The sequence below is a fragment of the Mobula birostris genome, chromosome 2 (genome assembly GCF_030028105.1).
Source record: "Mobula birostris isolate sMobBir1 chromosome 2, sMobBir1.hap1, whole genome shotgun sequence".
Taxonomy (NCBI): domain Eukaryota; kingdom Metazoa; phylum Chordata; class Chondrichthyes; order Myliobatiformes; family Myliobatidae; genus Mobula; species Mobula birostris.
In genome coordinates this window covers 75,608,964-75,627,099 of record NC_092371.1, presented here as the reverse complement: position 1 = coordinate 75,627,099, position 18,136 = coordinate 75,608,964, and the positions used below count along the sequence as shown (strand labels likewise).

General features: G+C 42.5%; 5 non-coding genes across 5 annotated transcripts; all 5 read right to left on the bottom strand.

Moving 5' to 3' along the window:
* Positions 1-715: 715 nt before the first annotated feature.
* On the bottom strand, positions 716-788 carry trnam-cau (transfer RNA methionine (anticodon CAU)). Its single transcript has one exon. It is a non-coding gene; the product is annotated as a tRNA-Met (tRNA).
* A 7,352-nt stretch (positions 789-8,140) lies between these two features.
* On the bottom strand, positions 8,141-8,213 carry trnam-cau (transfer RNA methionine (anticodon CAU)). The gene has a single exon. It is a non-coding gene; the product is annotated as a tRNA-Met (tRNA).
* Positions 8,214-11,697: 3,484 nt separating this feature from the next.
* Positions 11,698-11,770, bottom strand: trnam-cau (transfer RNA methionine (anticodon CAU)). Its single transcript has one exon. It is a non-coding gene; the product is annotated as a tRNA-Met (tRNA).
* A 1,547-nt stretch (positions 11,771-13,317) lies between these two features.
* On the bottom strand, positions 13,318-13,390 carry trnam-cau (transfer RNA methionine (anticodon CAU)). The gene has a single exon. It is a non-coding gene; the product is annotated as a tRNA-Met (tRNA).
* Positions 13,391-15,897: 2,507 nt separating this feature from the next.
* Positions 15,898-15,970, bottom strand: trnam-cau (transfer RNA methionine (anticodon CAU)). Its single transcript has one exon. It is a non-coding gene; the product is annotated as a tRNA-Met (tRNA).
* Positions 15,971-18,136: the final 2,166 nt, after the last annotated feature.

The following is an 18,136-nucleotide window of genomic DNA, read 5'->3' as shown; positions in this document are numbered from 1 at the left end:
AGTTCTTTGGTACAGTCTTACTTTGAAATTTATTTTTCTTTAAAACTTTCAATTTTTTAAAACATTCTAATTGTACTTATGTCTACCACCTCCCCTGAGAGTTTGTTTCATCTACGCGTTTCCCTCTGTGTGAAACGTTTTCCTCTGGCATCCCTTTCAATGGAGTCACAGAGAAGTACAGCACAGAAACAGGCCTTTCAGCCCCTCTATTTTCTCTTTTCCCATTCAGCCTAACTCTGTCATCTGGATTGAGCCTCCCCTGTCCTGGGGTGAAAAGCCCATGAACATTACCTCACTACTTTTTAAATTTAATTATTTAGTATATATACTTAGTGTAATTCACAGTTCTTTCTCTATTATTATGTATTGTATTTTACTACTGCTGCGAAGACAACAGATTTCATGACATATGCCAGTGATATTAAACATGATTATGACATTAAACTAATCTCCTTTCTCATCTGCCCTTTCTCAAGAAAGGTTTGTGGCCTGAAACTTTAACTGTTTCTCTCTCCAGGGAGGTTGCCTGATCTGCTGATTGTTTTCCAGGGTTTTCTCTTTTGCTCTCAGTTTTCCAACATCTGTAGATATATCTGTAGGTTTCATTTATGATCATAGTGCAATTGACAGAGAGCAGGAAATGACTCTCAATGACATAGCATGGAAACTGTGGCAGAGAATTTCACAATTCAGGTCTTTTCGCCCACAAAACTAGTGCCCCGTGTGAGGATTGAACTCACGACCTTCAGATTATGAGACTGACGCGCTGCCTGCTGCGCTAACGAGGCTTCTCTGAATACAGTTGTCCAGATATTGAATTGGATCTAATTGTACAGATCAATAGTTTGTTATTTTCATTACTTTTCATGCTTGCATTTAAAACTAAACACTTGAAGAATTTTTTGTAACCAGGGAAGGAGTGCAACAGCTCATAATCCATCTACAAAGTGGCACGGTTTCTGTTTCCCAGTTTGGCCTTCTCTGCCACCTTAGAACCCACCAAACCGCAGGGGTGATAAATGATCTTCAATTCCAAAGGACTCCCTGAGAGGAATTATAAACACGAGAGATTCTGCAGATGCTGGAAATCCACAGTAAAACACATAGGATGCTGGACTAACTCTGCAGATCAGACAGCATCAATGGAGAGGAATAAACAGTGGACATATCAGGCCAAGATCCTTCATCATTGTTGATCTCAACCTGAAATGTTCACTCTTTATTCCTATCCTCAGTTGCTGCCTGACCTACTGAGTTTCTCCAGAATATTGTGTTGTTGCCTGAGAGGAATTCACTGATCAAAAAGACAGAAGGATAAACCTCCAAACATTGTAGTAATGATTGGCCAACCTTCCCAGTGTCATTTTGTCCCAATATTAACCAATCAATGTGGATGATATTAAGCAATTTTTTCTCATCCTATCTGAGCTATTTCCTTTCTCCTGTACATCCCTTCACTCTATTCTTAGCAACTTCAAGCTAATTTGTTTTCTCTGTTGTCCAGGTCTCCAGGAAAACATAGAAATTAGAAAACCGACAGCACAATACAGGCCCTTCGGCCCACAAAGCTGTGCTGAATATGTCCCTACCTTAGAAATTACTAGGCTTACCTATAGCCCTCTATTTTTCTGAGCTCCATGTACTTTTAAAAGACCCTATTGTATTTGCCTCCACCACCATTGCTGGCAGCCCATTCCACTCTCTGTGTAAGAAACTTACCCCTGACATCTCCTCTGTACCTACTTCCAAGCACCTTAAAACTGTGCCCTCTTGTGCTAGCCATTTCCGCCCTGGGAAAAAGCCTCTGACTATCCACACAATCTAAGCCTCTGATTATCTTATACCCCTCTATCAGGTCACCTCTCATCCTCTGCCACTCCAAGGAGATAAGGCTGAGTTTACTCAACCTATTCTCATAGGGCATGCTCCCCAATCCAGGCAACATCCTTGTAAATCTCCTCTGCACCCTTTCTATGGTTTCCACATCCTGTGGTGAGGTGACCAGAACTGAACATAATACTCCAAGTGGGGTCTGACCAGGGTTCTATATAGCTGCAGCATTACCTCTCACAATTGATGAAGGCCAAGGCACTGTATATCTTCTTAACCACAGAGTCAACCTGCGTAGCAGCTTTGAGAATCCTATGGGCTCGGACCCCAAGATCCCTCTGATCCTCCACACTGCCAAGAGTCTTACCATTAATACTATATTCTGCCATCATATTTGACCTTGCTCCAATTAAATGCTTTCCAACCTGGAAGATTAACGATTTCTCTTTTCAGTGGGCACTACCTGACCTGCTGTGTGTCTCCAGAACGTGAACTGCATTGACTTTATTTCTTACATCCTTGATATACATGAGGTGTATAAATCTTTACGTTATGTCTCCGCCTAAATTTGCAATCTGCAATTTATAGTAATTATAATAAATAGTATGTACAACAGGACAGTCGATATAGCGTAGAAATACAGTTGTATTGGCGTGAATTAATCAGTCTGACGGACTAGTGGAGGAAGTTGTTCTGGAGCCTGCTTTTATTACTCTTTTTATTTCAGACCTCCAACATCCTCAATGTTTTATAAGATTTGTCAATCAATGCACAATGAAACATGAGATTAATCCATTCAACAAAGGGCTGGACATTGTCACAGAGGAATTTTAAATTTCACAGACATTGTATTGTCTCCCATAAAACTAGTGCCCCGTGTGAGGTTCAAACCAAAGAGCTTCAGATTATGAGACTGACGCATTGTCCACTGTGCTAACTTGGCCTGTGAGATACCATATTTTGCCAAGGTAACAAATCAGATGTCCTTGTTTGAATCAATATCTTGCAATTTTCATTATATTCTTGTCACTCACACATACACAATACTGAATCCTTTAGAGAATTCTTACCAATACCAATTATAGAAACATAGAAACATAGAAAATAGGTGCAGGAGTAGGCCATTCGGCCCTTCGAGCCTGCACTGCCATTCAATATGATCATGGCTGATCATCCAACTCAGAACCCTGCACCAGCCTTCCCCCCATGCCCCCGATCCCTTTAGCCACAAGGGCCATATCTAACTCCCTCTTAAATATAGCCAATGAACTGGCCTCAACTGTTTCCTGTGGCAGAGAATTCCACAGATTCACCACTCTCTGTGTGAAGAAGTTTTTCCTAATCTCGGTCCTAAAAGGCTTCCCCTTTATCCTCAAACTGGGACTGCTCGTTCTGGACTTCCCCAACATCGGGAACAATTTTCCTGCATCTAGCCTGTCCAATCCCTTTAGGATTTTATATGTTCCAATAAGATCCCCCCTCAATCTTCTAAATTCCAACAAGTATAAGCCTAGTTGACCCAGTCTTTCATCATATGAAAGTCCTGCCATCCCAAGAATCAATCTGGTGAACCTTCTTTGTACTCCCTCTATGGCAAGGACATCTTTCCTCAGATTAGGGGACCAAAACTGTGCACAATACTCCAGGTGTGGTCTCCCCAAGGCCTTGCACAACTGCAGTAGTACCTCCCTGCTCCTGTACTTGAATCCTCTTGCTATGAATACCAGCATACCATTCGCCTTTTTCACCGCCTGCTGTACCTGCATGCCCACTTTCAATGACTGGTGTATAATGACACCCAGGTCTCATTGCACCTCCCCTTTTCCTAATCAGCCACCATTCAGATAATAATCTGTTTTCCTGTTTTTGCCACCAAAGTGGATAACCTCACATTTATCCACATTAAATTGCATCTGCCATGAATTTGCCCACTCACCTAACCTATCCAAGTCATCCTGCATCCTCTTAGCATCCTCCTCACAGCTAACACTGCCGCCCAGCTTCGTGTCATCCGCAAACTTGGAGAAGCTGCATTTAATTCCCTCGTCTAAGTCATTAATATATATTGTAAACAACTGGGGTCCCAGCACTGAGCCTTGCGGTACCCCACTAGTCACTGCCTGCCATTCTGAAAAGGTCCCGTTTATTCCCACTCTTTGCTTCCTGTCTGCCAACCAATTCTCTATCCACATCAATACCTTACCCCCAATACCGTGTGCTTTAAGTTTGCACACTAATCTCCTGTGTGGGACCTTGTCAAAAGCCTTTTGAAAATCCAAATATACCACATCCACTGGTTCTCCCCTATTATCACTAATGCATCCACTATTTCTTGGGCTTCTTCCTTCAGCACTCTGGGATGCAGACCATCTAGCCCTGGAGATTTATCTGCCTTTAATCCCTTCAATTTACCTAACACCAATTTCCTACTAACATGTATTTCCCTCAGTTCCTCCATCTCACTGGACCCTCTGTCCCCTACTATTTCCGGAAGATTATTTATGTCCTCCTCAGTGAAGGCAGAACCAAAGTATTTATTCAATTGGTCTGCCATGTCCTTGCTCCCCATAATCAATTCACCTGTTTCTGTCTGTAGGGGACCTACATTTGTCTTAACTAATCTTTTTCTTTTCACATATCTATAAAAGCTTTTACAGTCAGTTTTTATGTTCCCTGCCAGTTTTCTCTCATAATCTTTTTTCCCCTTCCTAATTAAGCCCTTTGTCCTCCTCTGCTGGACTCTCAATTTCTCCCAGTCCTCAGGTGAGCCACTTCTTCTGCCTAATTTGTATGCTGCTTCTTTGGAATTGATACTATCCCTAATTTCCCTTATCGGCCATGGGTGCACTACCTTACTTGATTTATTCTTTTGCCAAACTGGGATGAACAATTGTTGTAGTTCATCCATGCAATCTTTAAATGCTTGCCATTGCATATCCACTGTCAACCTTTTAAGTGTCATTTGCCAGTCTATCTTAGCTAATTCACGTCTCATACCTTCAAAGTTACCCTTCTTTAAGTTCAGAACCTTTGTTTCTGAATTAACTATGTCACTCTCCATCTTAATAAAGAATTCCACTGTATTATGGTCACTCTTACCCAAGGGGCCTCTCACAACAAGATTGCTAATTAACCCTTCCTCATTGCTCAATACCCAGTCTAGAATAGCCTGCTCTCTAGTTGGTTCCTCGACATGTTGGTTCAAAAAACCATCCCGCATACATTCCAAGAAATCCTCTTCCTCAGCACCCTTACCAATTTGGTTCACCCAATCTACATGTAGATTGAAGTCACCCATTATAACTGCTGTTCCTTTATTGCACACATTTCTAATTTCCTGTTTAATACCATCCCCAACTTCAGTACTACTGTTAGGTGGCCTGTACACAACTCCCACCAGTGTTTCCTGCCCCTTAGTGTTATGCAGCTCTACCCATATCGATTCCACATCTTCCCGGCTAATATCCTTCCTTTCTATTGTGTTAATCTCTTCTCTAACCAGCAATGCTACCCCACCTCCTTTTCTTTCATGTCTATCCCTCCTGAATATTGAATATCCCTGAATGTTGAGCTCCCATCCCTGGTCACCCTGGAGTCATGTCTCTGTGATCCCAACTATATCATATTCATTAATAACAATCTGCACTTTTAATTCATCCACCTTATTACGAATGCTCCTTGCATTGACACACAAAGCCTTCAGACTCACTTTTACAACACTCTTAGCCCTTATACAATTATGTTGAAAAGTGGCCCTTCTTGATTTTTGCCCTGGACTTGCCGGCCTGCTACTTTTACTTTTCACCTTACTACTTTTTGCTTCTACCCTCACTTTACACCCCTCTGTCTCTCTGCACTGGTTCCCATCCCCCTGTTGTGAACTAACCTCCTCTCTCCTAGTCTCTTTAATTTGATTCCCACCCCGCAACCATTCTAGTTTAAAGTCACCTCAGTAGCCCTCGCAAATCTCCCTGCCAGGATATTGGTCCCCCTATGATTCAAGTGTAACCCGTCCTTTTTAAACAGGTCATACCTGCGCCAAAAGAGGTCCCAATGATACAAAAACTTGAATCCCTGCCTCCTGCTCCAATCCCTCAGCCACACATTTATCCTCCACCTCATCGCATTCCTACTCTCACTGTCGCGTGGCACAGGCAGTAATCCCGAGATTACTACCTTTGCGGTCCTTTTTCTCAACTCCCTTCCTAACTCCCTATATTCTCCTTTCAGGACCTCTTCCCTTTTCCTACCTATGTCATTGGTACTTATATGTACCACGACCTCTGGCTCCCCACCCTCCTACTTCAGGATATCTTGGACATAATCAGAAATATCCCGGACCCTGGCACCAGGAAGACAAACTACCATCTCGGTCTCTGGACTGCGTCCACAGAATTGCCTATCTGACCCCTTTACTATCGAGTCCCCTATTACAACTGCCCTCCTCTTCCTTTCCCTACCCTTCTGAGCTACAGGGCCGGACTCTGTGCCGGAGGCACGGCCACTGCCGCTTCCCCCGGGTAAGCTGTCCCCCCCAACGGTACTCAAACAGGAGTACCTATTGTTAAGGGGCACAGCCACCAGGGTACTCTCTACTACCTGACTCTTTCCCTTACCCCTCCTAACCGTAACCCACTTGTCTGCCTCCCGTGGCTACGGCGTGACCACCTGCCTGTAACTCCTCTCTGTCAACTCCTCACTCTCCCTGACCAGACGAAGGTGATCGAGCTGCAGCTCCAGTTCCGTAACGCGGTCCCTTAGGAGCTGCATCTCGGCGCACCTGGCGCAGATGTGGACGTCCGGGAGGCTTGGAGACTCCAGGACCTCCCACATCCAGCACCGAGAACAGCAAGCTGCCCTCACACTCATACTGCCCCTCTCCTCAAATAACAACAAAAAATGAATACCAAACCTCCCTCGCCTTGCCCGTTTCCGCCTAAGCCAGTTGAGCCGAAGCCCTTAAGCCTTCACTCTGCTCCCGGCTCACTCCGCCACCCACAAACTACGCTGCCCGCTGTATGAGGCTCTGTTCCTTTTAAATCTTCCGCGCTTCACTGCCCGATGTCACACGCCTACGCAGTCCCGCCTCTCTGAACGCCGATGGAAAAAAAAACGAAAAATTCAAAAATGGCTTCCTCCATACTCCTGCTCTGATTCTCAGACTACCTTCTTCGAATTTATGTTATGTTCATAAAGTCTTACATATTCACTGGGGATGTGCTCCAAATGAGATCACATTCTTTTCCAGGATGTCTCTAGTACTGAGTTTCCACTGGGCTCACAGATCGTTCCTATGCCTGACACAACAGACCTGAAATAGAGGGTCTACTATGGGAGGAGATCATCTGAGAGACACAAGAAATGATTTAATGGTGTGCAAAAGCCTCCTTGAGAAATGCAACCTCCCAACAGACTGGTGGGAATTTCTGGACCATGCCCTTTCAAAGTGGAGAATGAGAATTCAGGATGCATTGCAAACCTGAAGGCCATCATCCAGAGGGTTTAGATACCGTGGGTAAGTGCTGTAATGAGTGGTCCATCTCAAGGTTATCCACTTGTCCCATCAGTAAAAGGGTCTGTGCTTCCTACATTGACCATCAGTGATCTACTGGACAAAAGAAAGAAGATCTAAGCTGTAAAGAATCCACTGTTCACTCTTCATCAAGCATTTGTGTGCACGATAGTTAATCGATGTGCTATTAAACTATTTCAAGATTCAAGATTGTTAAATGCCATTGGACAGACCATATTGTATGCATGTTTGACACCAGACCCCCGAAACATCAGTTTACCAAGAGAAAGGATTACCAGGCAGACAAAGGCAAAGATACAAGGGTGTGCTAAAAAGCCTCCTTGAAGAGATGCAACCTGCTCACAACTTTATTGCCTTTCTCAAGCTTCTTTATTGGAGACTGAGGAAAACGACAGATGCCGGGATCTGGAGCAATGACCAATCTGCTGCAGAAAATCAACATGTCGAACAGCAACAGGTCCTGATCCGAAAGGTTGACTCTTTATTTCCACAGATGGCTTATGTCCTCTCAAAGTGGAGAAGGAGAAACTTGAAGCTTGTTTCCCTCTCTCAAGAAAGGTTTGTGGCTGCCTGAACTTTTAAGCACTTCTCTCTCTACAGATGCAGCCTGATCTGTTGAGTGTTTTCTCTGACATTTTCTATCTTGTTTTCAGATTTCCAACATCTGCAGTCATCTTTAACATGATAGTGCAATTGAGACAGAGCAGGAGATGATACCAACGCAATATAGTGAAAATTGCCTCACTCATTGCTAGGTTTGTTTATCCATAAAACTAGTGCCCCGTGTGAGGATCGAACTCACGACCTTCAGATTATGAGACTGACGCGCTGCCTACTGCGCTAACGAGGCCCTGGGAACTGCTGTCAGACAGTAAACAAATCAGACGTCATTGTACAAATCAATAGTTTGTATTTTAACATTCAAAGTTCAAATCTTCAAAATAAATTCATTATCAAACTACATATATGTCACCACATACAAACATTTACTTGTGGGCATTCAAAGTAACTACAAAGAAACACAACAGAATCAATGAAAAACCGTAGAAAACAAGACAAACAGCCAATGTGCAAATCACAATGAAATGTGCAAGTACAAAAACAAAAAAAACCAAAATAATAAATATAAGTTCTTTGGTAATAGTTTTACTTTGAAATTTATTTTTCCTTAAAACTTTGAATTCCTTTTAAAAATTCTAATCATACTTACCTGTACCACCTCCCCTGAGAGTTTGTTTCATCTACACGTTTCCCTCTGTGTGAAACGTTTTCCTCGGCATCCCTTTCAATGGAGTCATAGAGAAGTACAGCACAGAAACAGGCCTTTCAGCCCATCTATTTTTTCTTTTCCCTTTCAGCCTAATTCTATGTCATCTGGCTTTAGCCTCCCCTGTCCTGGGGTATAAAGCCCATGAACATTTCCTCAATACTTTTTTAAAGTAGTTAGTATATATACTTAGAGCAATTCACAGTTTTGTTCTCTATTATTATGTATTGTATTTTACTACCTCTGCGAAGACAACAAATTTCATGATATTTGCCAGTGATATTGAACCTGATTATGACATTAAACTAATCTCCTTTCTCATCTGCCCTCTCTCAAGAAAGGTTTGTGGCCTGAAACTTTAACTGTTTCTCTCCAGGGAGGCTGCCTGATCTGCTGAGAGTTTTCCAAGGTTTTCTCTTTTGTTCTCAGTTTTGCAACATCTGTAGATAAATCTGCAGGTTTCATTTATGATCATAGTGCAATTGACAGAGAGCAGGAGATGACCCTCAATGACATAGGCTGGAAATTATCACAGAGAATTTCACAACTCAGGTCTGGTCGCCCAGAAAACTAGTGCCCCGTGTGAGGATTGAACTCACGACCTTCAGATTATGAGACTGTCGCGCTGCCTTCTGCGCTAACGAAGCTTCTCTGAATACAGTTGCCCAGATATTGAATCGGATCTAATTGTATAGATCAATACTTTGTTATTTTCATTTCTTTTCATGCTTGCATTTAAAATTAAACGCTTGAAGAATTCTTTGTAACCAGGGAAGGAGTGCAACAACTCATTACCCATCTACTGGTGGCAGAGTTTCTATTTCCCAGATTGGCCTTCTCGTCCACCTGAGAACCCACAGAACTGCAGGGGTGATAAATAATCTTCCATTCCAAAGGACTCCCTGAGAGGAATTATAAACACAAGAGATTCTGTAGGTGCTGGAAATCCCGAGTAAAACAAATGGGATGCTAAACAAACTCTACAGATCAGAGAGCATCAATGGAGAGGAATAAACAGTTGCCATATCAGGCCAAGATCCTTTATCAGTGCTGGTCTCTATCCAAAATGTTGACTCTTTATTCCTATCCTCAGTTGCTGCCTGACCTGCTGAGTTTCTCCAGAATTTTGTGTTGTTGCCTGAGAGGAATTCACTGATCAACAAGACAAAAGGATAAACCTCCAAACATTGTAGTAATGATTGGCCAACCTTCCCATTGTCATGGTGTCCCAATATTAACCAATCAATGTGCATGATATTAATCAATTTTGTCTCATCCTATCTGAGCTATTTTCTTTCTCCTGAACATTTCTTCACAATATTCTTAATAACTTCAAGCTAATTTGTTTCCTCTGTTGTGCAGTTCTTAAGAAAGTTTTCCAACGGGGAAGATTAACCATTTCTCTTTTTAGTGGGCATTATCAGACCTGCGGAGTGCCTCCAGCACTTGAATGGAATTGAATTGAATTGTCTTTATGTCTTACATCCTTCATATACATGAGGAGTAAAAATCTTTATGTTACGTCTCTGTCTAAATTTGCATATGCAATTTAGAGTAACTTATAATAAATAGTATGTACAACAGGATAGTCAATATAACATCGAAATACAATCGTACCGTACCTCCATCATCTTCACTGTCTTATAAGATTTGTCAATCAATGCACAATGGAACATGAGATGAATCCATTCAACAAAGGGCTGGAGATTGTCACAGATAAATTTCATAGCCGTTGTATTGTCTCCCGTGAAACTAGTGCCCCATGTGAGATTCAAACCAAAGAGCTTCTGATTATGAGACTGACGCATTGCCCACTGTGCTAACTTGGACTGTGAGATACCATATTTTACCGAGGTAACAAATCAGGTGTACGTGTTTGAATCAATATCTTGCACATTTCATTTCATTCTTGTCACTCACACACACGCAATACTGAACCCTTTAGAGAATTCCTACCAATACCAATTATGTTCACAAAGTCATCCACATTCACTGGGGATGAGCTCCAAATGAAATTACATTCTTTTCCAGGATGTCTCTAGCACTGGCCATTCCTATGCCTGACACTAAAGAACCGAAATACAGGGTCTACTATGGGAGGAGATCATCTGAGAGACGCAGGAAATGATTTAATGGTGTGCAAAAGCCTCCTTGAGAAATGCAACCTCTCGACAGACTGTTGGGAATTTCTGGACCATGCCCTTTCAAAATGGAAAATGAGAATTCAGGATGCATTGCAAACCTGAAAGCCATCATCCAGAGGGTTTTGATGCCGTGTGTAAGTGCTGTAATGAGTGGTCCATCTCACAAGTTGACCAATTGTCCCATCAGTGGAAGGCTCTGTGCTTCCTACATTGACCATGAGTGATCAACCGGGCAAAGAGAAGATCTAAGCTATAAAGAATCCACTGTTCACTCTTCATCAAGTATTTGTGTGCACGATAGTTAATCGATGTGCTATTAAACTACTTCAAGATTAAAGGTTGTTTAATGCCATTGGACAGGTCATGTTGTTTGCATGTTTGACACCAGACCCCTGAAACATCAGTTTACCAAGAGAAAGGTTTACCAGGCAGACAAAGGCAAAGATTCAAGGGTGTGCTAAAAATCTCCTTGAAGAGATATAACCTGCTCTCAACTTCATTGCCTTTCTCAAGCCTCTTTATTGGAGACCCAGGAAATGACAGATGTCGGGATCTGGAGCAACGGCCAATCTGCTGCAAAAAATCAACAAGTCCAACAGCAATGAGTCCTGATCCAAAAGGTGACTCTATTTCCACAGCTGGCTCATGTCCTCTCAAAGTGGAGAAGGAGCAACTTTGAGCTTGTTTTCCCTCTATTAAGAAAGGTATGTGGCTGGCTGAACTTTTAAGCACTTCTCTCTACACAGATGCAGCCTGAACTGTTGAGTGTTTTCTCTGGCATTTTCTATTTTGTTTTCAGATTTGCAACATCTGTGGATATGTTGAACATGATAGTGCAAATGGAACAGCAGGAGATGATATCCTCAACCTATAGCGTGAAAATTGTCTCACTCATTGCTAGTTTTGTTTATCCATAAAACTAGTGCCCCGTGTGAGGATTGAACTCACGACCTTCAGATTATGAGACTGACGCGCTGCCTACTGCGCTAACGAGGCCCTGGGAACTGCTGTCAGACAGTAAACAAATCAGACGTTATTCTACAAATCAATAGTCTATAATTTTCATTCAAAGTTGATATCTTCAAAGTAAATTTATTATCAAACTACATCTATGTCACCAAATACAAACATGAGATTCAATTACTTGTGGGCATTCACAGTAAATACAAAGAAACACCACAGAATCAATGAAAGACCGTACAAAACAAGACAAACAGCTACTTTGCAAATCACGGCAAACTGTGCAAACACAAAAATATAAAAACAACAAAATAATAAAGAAATAAACAATCAATATTGAGAAGACGTGATGAACAGTCTGTGAAAGTGAGTCCATAGGTTGTGGGAACAGTTCAGACTTGGGGTGATAATGATACATACAATACTGAACACTTTAAATAATTCTCCCCAATCCCAATTCCAACTGCAAACACAACACAGGAGAAGGCCCTTCGACCCAGTTCTTCCATGCTGACTAAGTCGTCTACTTGAGCTAGTCCAACTTCCATTTGTTTAGCCCATATACAGTGTATCTAATTCTTTCCTATCCTCCTCTTTCCGGTCTCTCCCCGCTTCCTTTCCAGTCCTGAAATGTCCAGTCCAGTCTTAGCCTGAAATGTCAACTCTCTACGGCTTTCAACAGGTGCTGCCTGACCTGTCGAGTTCCTCCAGCATTTTGCGTGTGTCCTAACCATTTGCTTGTCTTCTTTAGAACATTGGTTGTTTTGTGTGGAGTTTTGCTTTGATTCTATTGTATTTCTTTGTTCTACTGTGTATGCCTGCAAAAAAATGAATCTCAAGTTAGTATATAGAAAACTTTGAACATATAAGTTATTTGTTAACAGTCTTACTTTGAAATTTATTTTTCGTTAAAACTTTGAATTTCTTTTAAACATTCTAATCGTACTTACCTGTACCACCTGCCCTGAGAGTTTGTTTCATCTACACATTTCCCTCTGTGTGAAACGTTTTCCTCGGCATCCCTTTCAATGGAGTCACAGAGAAGTACAGCACAGAAACAGGCCTTTCAGCCCCTCTATTTTTACTTTTCCCTTTCAGCCTAACTCTATGTCGTCTGGCTTTAGTCTCCCCTTTCCTGGGGTGAAAAACCTATGAACATTACCTCACTACTTTTGAAAATTTAATTATTTAATGCATGTACTTAGTGTAATTCAGTTTTTTCTCTATTATTATGTATTCTATTTTACTACTGCCGTGAAGACAACAAATTTCATGATATTTGTCGGTGATACTAAACTAGATTATGACATTAAACTAATCTCCTTTCTCATCTGCCCTGTCTCAGGAAAAGTTTGTGGCCTGAAACTTCAACTGTTTCTCTCCAGGGAGGCTGCCTGATCTGCTGAGAGTTTTCCAAGGTTTTCTCTTTTGTTCTCAGTTTTGCAACATCTGTAGATAAATCTGCAGGTTTCATTTATGATCATAGTGCAATTGACAGAGAGCAGGAGATGACCCACAATGACATAGCATGGAAATTGTGACAGAGAATTTTACAACTCAGGTTTTTTTGCCCAAAAAACTAGTGCCCCGTGTGAGGATTGAACTCACGACCTTCAGATTATGAGACTGACGCGCTGCCTTCTGCGCTAACGAGGCTTCTCTGAATACAGTTGCCCAGATATTGAATTGGATCTAATTGTATAGATCAATACTTTGTTATTTTCATTTCTTTTCATGCTTGCATTTAAAATTAAACACTTGAAGAATTCTCTGTAACCAGGGAAGGAGTGCAACAACTCATAATCCATCTACTGGTGGCACGGTTTCTGTTTCCCAGTTTGACCTTCTCGGCCACCATAGAACCCACCAAACTGCAGGGGTGATAAATGATCTTCCATTCCAAAGGACTCCCTGAGAGGAATTATAAACACGAGAGATTCTGCAGATGCTGGAAATCCACAGTAAAACACATAGGATGCTGGACTAACTCTGCAAATCAGACAGCATCAATGGAGAGGAATAAACAGTGGACATATCAGGCCAAAATCCTTCAACAATGCTGATCTCAACCCGAAATGTTCACTCTTTATTCTTATCCTCAGTTGCTGCCTGACCTACTGAGTTTCTCCAGAATGTTGTGTTGTTGCCTGAGAGGAATTCACTGATCAAAAAGACAGAAGGATAAACCTCCAAACATTGTAGTAATGATTGGCCAACCTTCCTATTGCCATTTTGTCCCAATATTAACCAATCAATGTGCATGATATTTATCAATTTTGTCTCATCCTATCTGAGCTATTTCCTTTCTCCCGTACATTCCTTCACTCTATTTCCAATAACTTTAAGCTAATTTGTTTCCTCTGTTGCCCAGGTCTCAACGAAGTTTTCCAACCTGGAAGATTAACCATTTCTCTTTTCAGTGGGCACTATATGACCTGCTGAGCACCTCCAGCACTTGAATTGAATTGAATTGAATTGTCTTTATTTCATACATCCCTCATTTACATGAGGAGTAAAAATCTTTACATTACGTCTCTGTGGAAAATTGCAATGTGCAATTTATAGTAATTTATAATAAATAGTATGTACAACAGGACAGTCAATATAACAGAAATACAATTGCATCAGCGTGATTTCATCAGTCTGATGGCCTGGTGGAAGACGCTGTCCCAGAGCCTGTTTTATTACTCTTTTTATTTCAGACCTCCATCATCTTCAATATCTTATAAGATTTGTCAATCTATGCACAATGGAACATGAGATTAATCCATTCAACAAAGGGCTGGAGATTGTCACAGAGGAATTTCACAGACATTGTATTGTCTCCCGTAAAACTAGTGCCCCGTGTGAGTTTCAAACCAAAGAACTTCAGGTTATGAGACCAAAGCATTGCCCACTGTGCTAACTAGGCCTGTAAGATACCATATTTTAGCAAGGTAACAAATCAGATGTACGTGTTTGAATCAATAGCTTGCACATTTCATTTCATTCTTGTCACTCACACACACACAATACTGAATCCTTTAGAGAATTCTTACCAATACCAATTATGTTCACAAATTCTTCCATATTCACTGGGGATGAGCTCCAAATGAGATCACATCCTTTTTCCAGGATGTCTCCAGTACTGAGTTTCCACTCGGCTCACAGCTCATTCCTGTGCCTGACACAACACACTTGAAATACAGGGTCTACTATGGGAGGAGATCATCTGAGAGACACAGGAAATGATTTAATGGTGTGCAAAAGCCTCCTTGAGAAATGCAACCTCTCGACATACTCTCTGGACCATGCCCTTTCAAAATGGAAAATGAGAATTCAGGATGCATTGCAAACCTGAAGGCCATCATCCAGAGGGTTTTGATGCCGTGTGTAAGTGCTGTAATGAGTGGTCCATCTCACAAGTTTTCCACTTGTCCCATCAGTAGAAGGGTCTGTGCTTCCTACATTGACCATCAGTGATCAACCAGGCAAAGAGAAGATCTAAGCTGTAAAGAAGCCATTGTTCACTCTTCATCAAGCATTTGTGTGCATGATAGTCAATCAATGTGCAAGACATTAAACTATTTCAAGATTCAAGATTGTTTAATGCCATTGGACAGGCCATGTTGTTTGTATGTTTGACACCAGACCCCGAAACATCAGTTTTCCAAGAGAAAGGATTACTAGACAGAAAAAGGCAAAGATTCAAGAGTCTGCTAAAAGCCTCCCTGAAGAGATGCAACCTGCTCACAACTTCATTGCCTTTCTCAAGCTTCTTTATTGGAGACCCAGGAAACGACAGATGCTGGGATCTGGAGCAATGACCATTCTGCTGCAAAAAATCAACAAGTCCCACAGCAATGAGTCCTGATCTGAAAGGTGACTCTATTTCCACAGATGACTCATGTCCTCTCAAAGTGGAGAAGCAGCAACTTTAAGCTAGTTTCCCTCTCTCAAGAAAGGTATGTGGCTGCCTGAACTTTTAAGCACTTCTCTCTACACAGATGCAGCCTGATCAGTTGAGTGTTTTTTCTGGCATTTTCTATTTTGTTTTCAGATTTCCAACATCTGTGGATATGTTGAACATGATAGTGGAATTGAAACAGAGCAGGAGATGATATCAACGCAATAGAGTGAAAATTGTCTCACTCATTGCTAGTATTGTTCATCCATAAAACTAGTGCCCCGTGTGAGGATTGAACTCACGACCTTCAGATTATGAGACTGACGCGCTGCCTACTGCGCTAACGAGGCCCTGGGAACTGCTGTCAGACAGTAAACAAATCAGACATCATTGTACAAATCAATAGTCTATAATTTTCATTCAAAGTTCAAATCTTCAAAGTAAATTTATTATCAAACTACATATATGTCACTATATACAAACATCAGATTCAATTACTTGTGGGCATTCACAGTAAATACAAAGAAACACCACAGAATCAATGAAAGACCATACAAAACAAGACAAACAGCTAATGTGCAAACCACAACAAGCTGTACAAATATAAAAAGAAAAAAAACAAAATAATAAAGAAATATCATAACATGTCAACACTCACAACACGCTGGAGGAACTCAGCAGGTCGGGCAGCATCTGTGGAAAAGATCGGTCCACGTTTCGGGCCGGAACCCTTCATCAGGACTGTAGAGGGAAGGGGCAGAGACCCTATAAAGAAGGTGGGGGGACGGTGGGAAGGAGAAGGCTGGTAGGTTCCAGGTGAAAAACCAGTAAGGGGAAAGATCAAGGGGTGGGGGAAGGGAAGCAGGGAGGTGATAGGCAGGAAAGGTGAAGAAGGAATAGGGGAAAACCCAATAGGTAGTAGAAGGAGGCGGAACCATGAGGGAGGTGATAGGCATCTGGGGAAGGGGGCAGAGTGACATAGAGATAGGGGAAGGGAGGGGAAGGGAATTACCCGAAGTTGGAGAATTCTATGTTCATACCAAGGGGCTGGAGACTACCTGGACGGTATATGAGGTGTTGCTCCTCCAACCTGAGTTTAGCCTCATCATGGCAGTAGAGGAGTCCATGTATGGACATATCTGAATGGGAGTAGGAAGCAGAGTTGAAGCGGGTGGCTACCGGGAGATCCTGTCTGTTGTGGCAGACGGAGTGGAGGTGCTCAACGAAGCGGTCCCCCAATCTGCGTTGGGTTTCACCGATGTAGAGGAGGCCGCACCGGGAGCACCGGATGCAATAGATGACCCCAACAGACTCACAAGTGAAGTGTTGCCTCACCTGGAAGGACTGTTTGGGGCCCAGAATGGTGGCAAGAGAGGAGGTGTAGGGACAGGTGTAGCACTTGCGCTTACAGGGGTAAGTGCTGGGTGGGAGATCCGTGGGGAGGGACGTGTGGACCAGGGAGTCACACAGGGACCGTTCCCTGTGGAAAGCGGAGAGGGTTGGAGAGGGAAAGATGTGCTTAGTGGTGGGGTCCTATTGAAGGTGGCAGAAGTTGCGGAGAATAATGTGCTGGATCCGGAGGCTGGTGGGCTGGTAGGTGAGGACAAGGGGAACTCTGTCCCTGTTGTTTTGCAGGAGGATGGGGTGAGGGCCGAAGTGTGGGAAATGGAGGAGATGCGGGTGAGGGCATCATTGATGATAGTAGAAGGGAAAACTCCATCCTTTAAGAAAGAGGACATTTGAGATGTCCTGGAACGGAAAACCTCATCCTCGGAGCAGATGCGGCGGAGACGGAGGAACTGGGAATAGGGAATGGCATTTTTGCATGTTGCGGGATGGGAAGAGGTATAGTCGAGGTAGTTATGAGAGTCAGTGGGCTTGTAGAAGATGTCAATGGACAGTCTGTCTCCAGAGGTGGAGACCGAGAGATCGAGAAAGGGGAGAGAAGTGTCCAAGATAGACCAAGTGAATTTGAGGGCTGGGTGGAAGCTAGAAGTAAAGTCGATGAAATTGACGAGCTCAGCACGGCTGCAGGAAGCAGAACCAATGTAGTCATCAATGTACCGAAGGAAAAGTTGGGGAGCAGTACCAGAATAGGTTTGGAGCACAGACTGTTCCACATAACCAATGAAGAGGCAGGCATAGCTAGGGCCCATGTGAGTCATGACATGTGCTGGTGATATGAAACCTGATGATGACATTTAACTAATCTCCTTTCTCATCTGCCCTGTCTCAGGAAAGGTTTGTGGCCTGAAACTTTAACTGTTTCTCTCTCCAGGGAGGCTGCCTGATCTGTTGAGTGTTTTCCAGGGCTTTCTCTTTTGTTCTCAGTTTTCCAACATCTGTAGATAAATCTGTAGGTTTCATTTATGATCATAGTGCAATTGACAGAGAGCAGGAGATGACCCTCAGTGGCAGCGCATGGAAACTGTGGCAGAAAATTTTAGAATTCAGATCTTTTCGCCCACAAAACTAGTGCCTCGTGTGAGGATTGAACTCACAACCTTCAGATTATG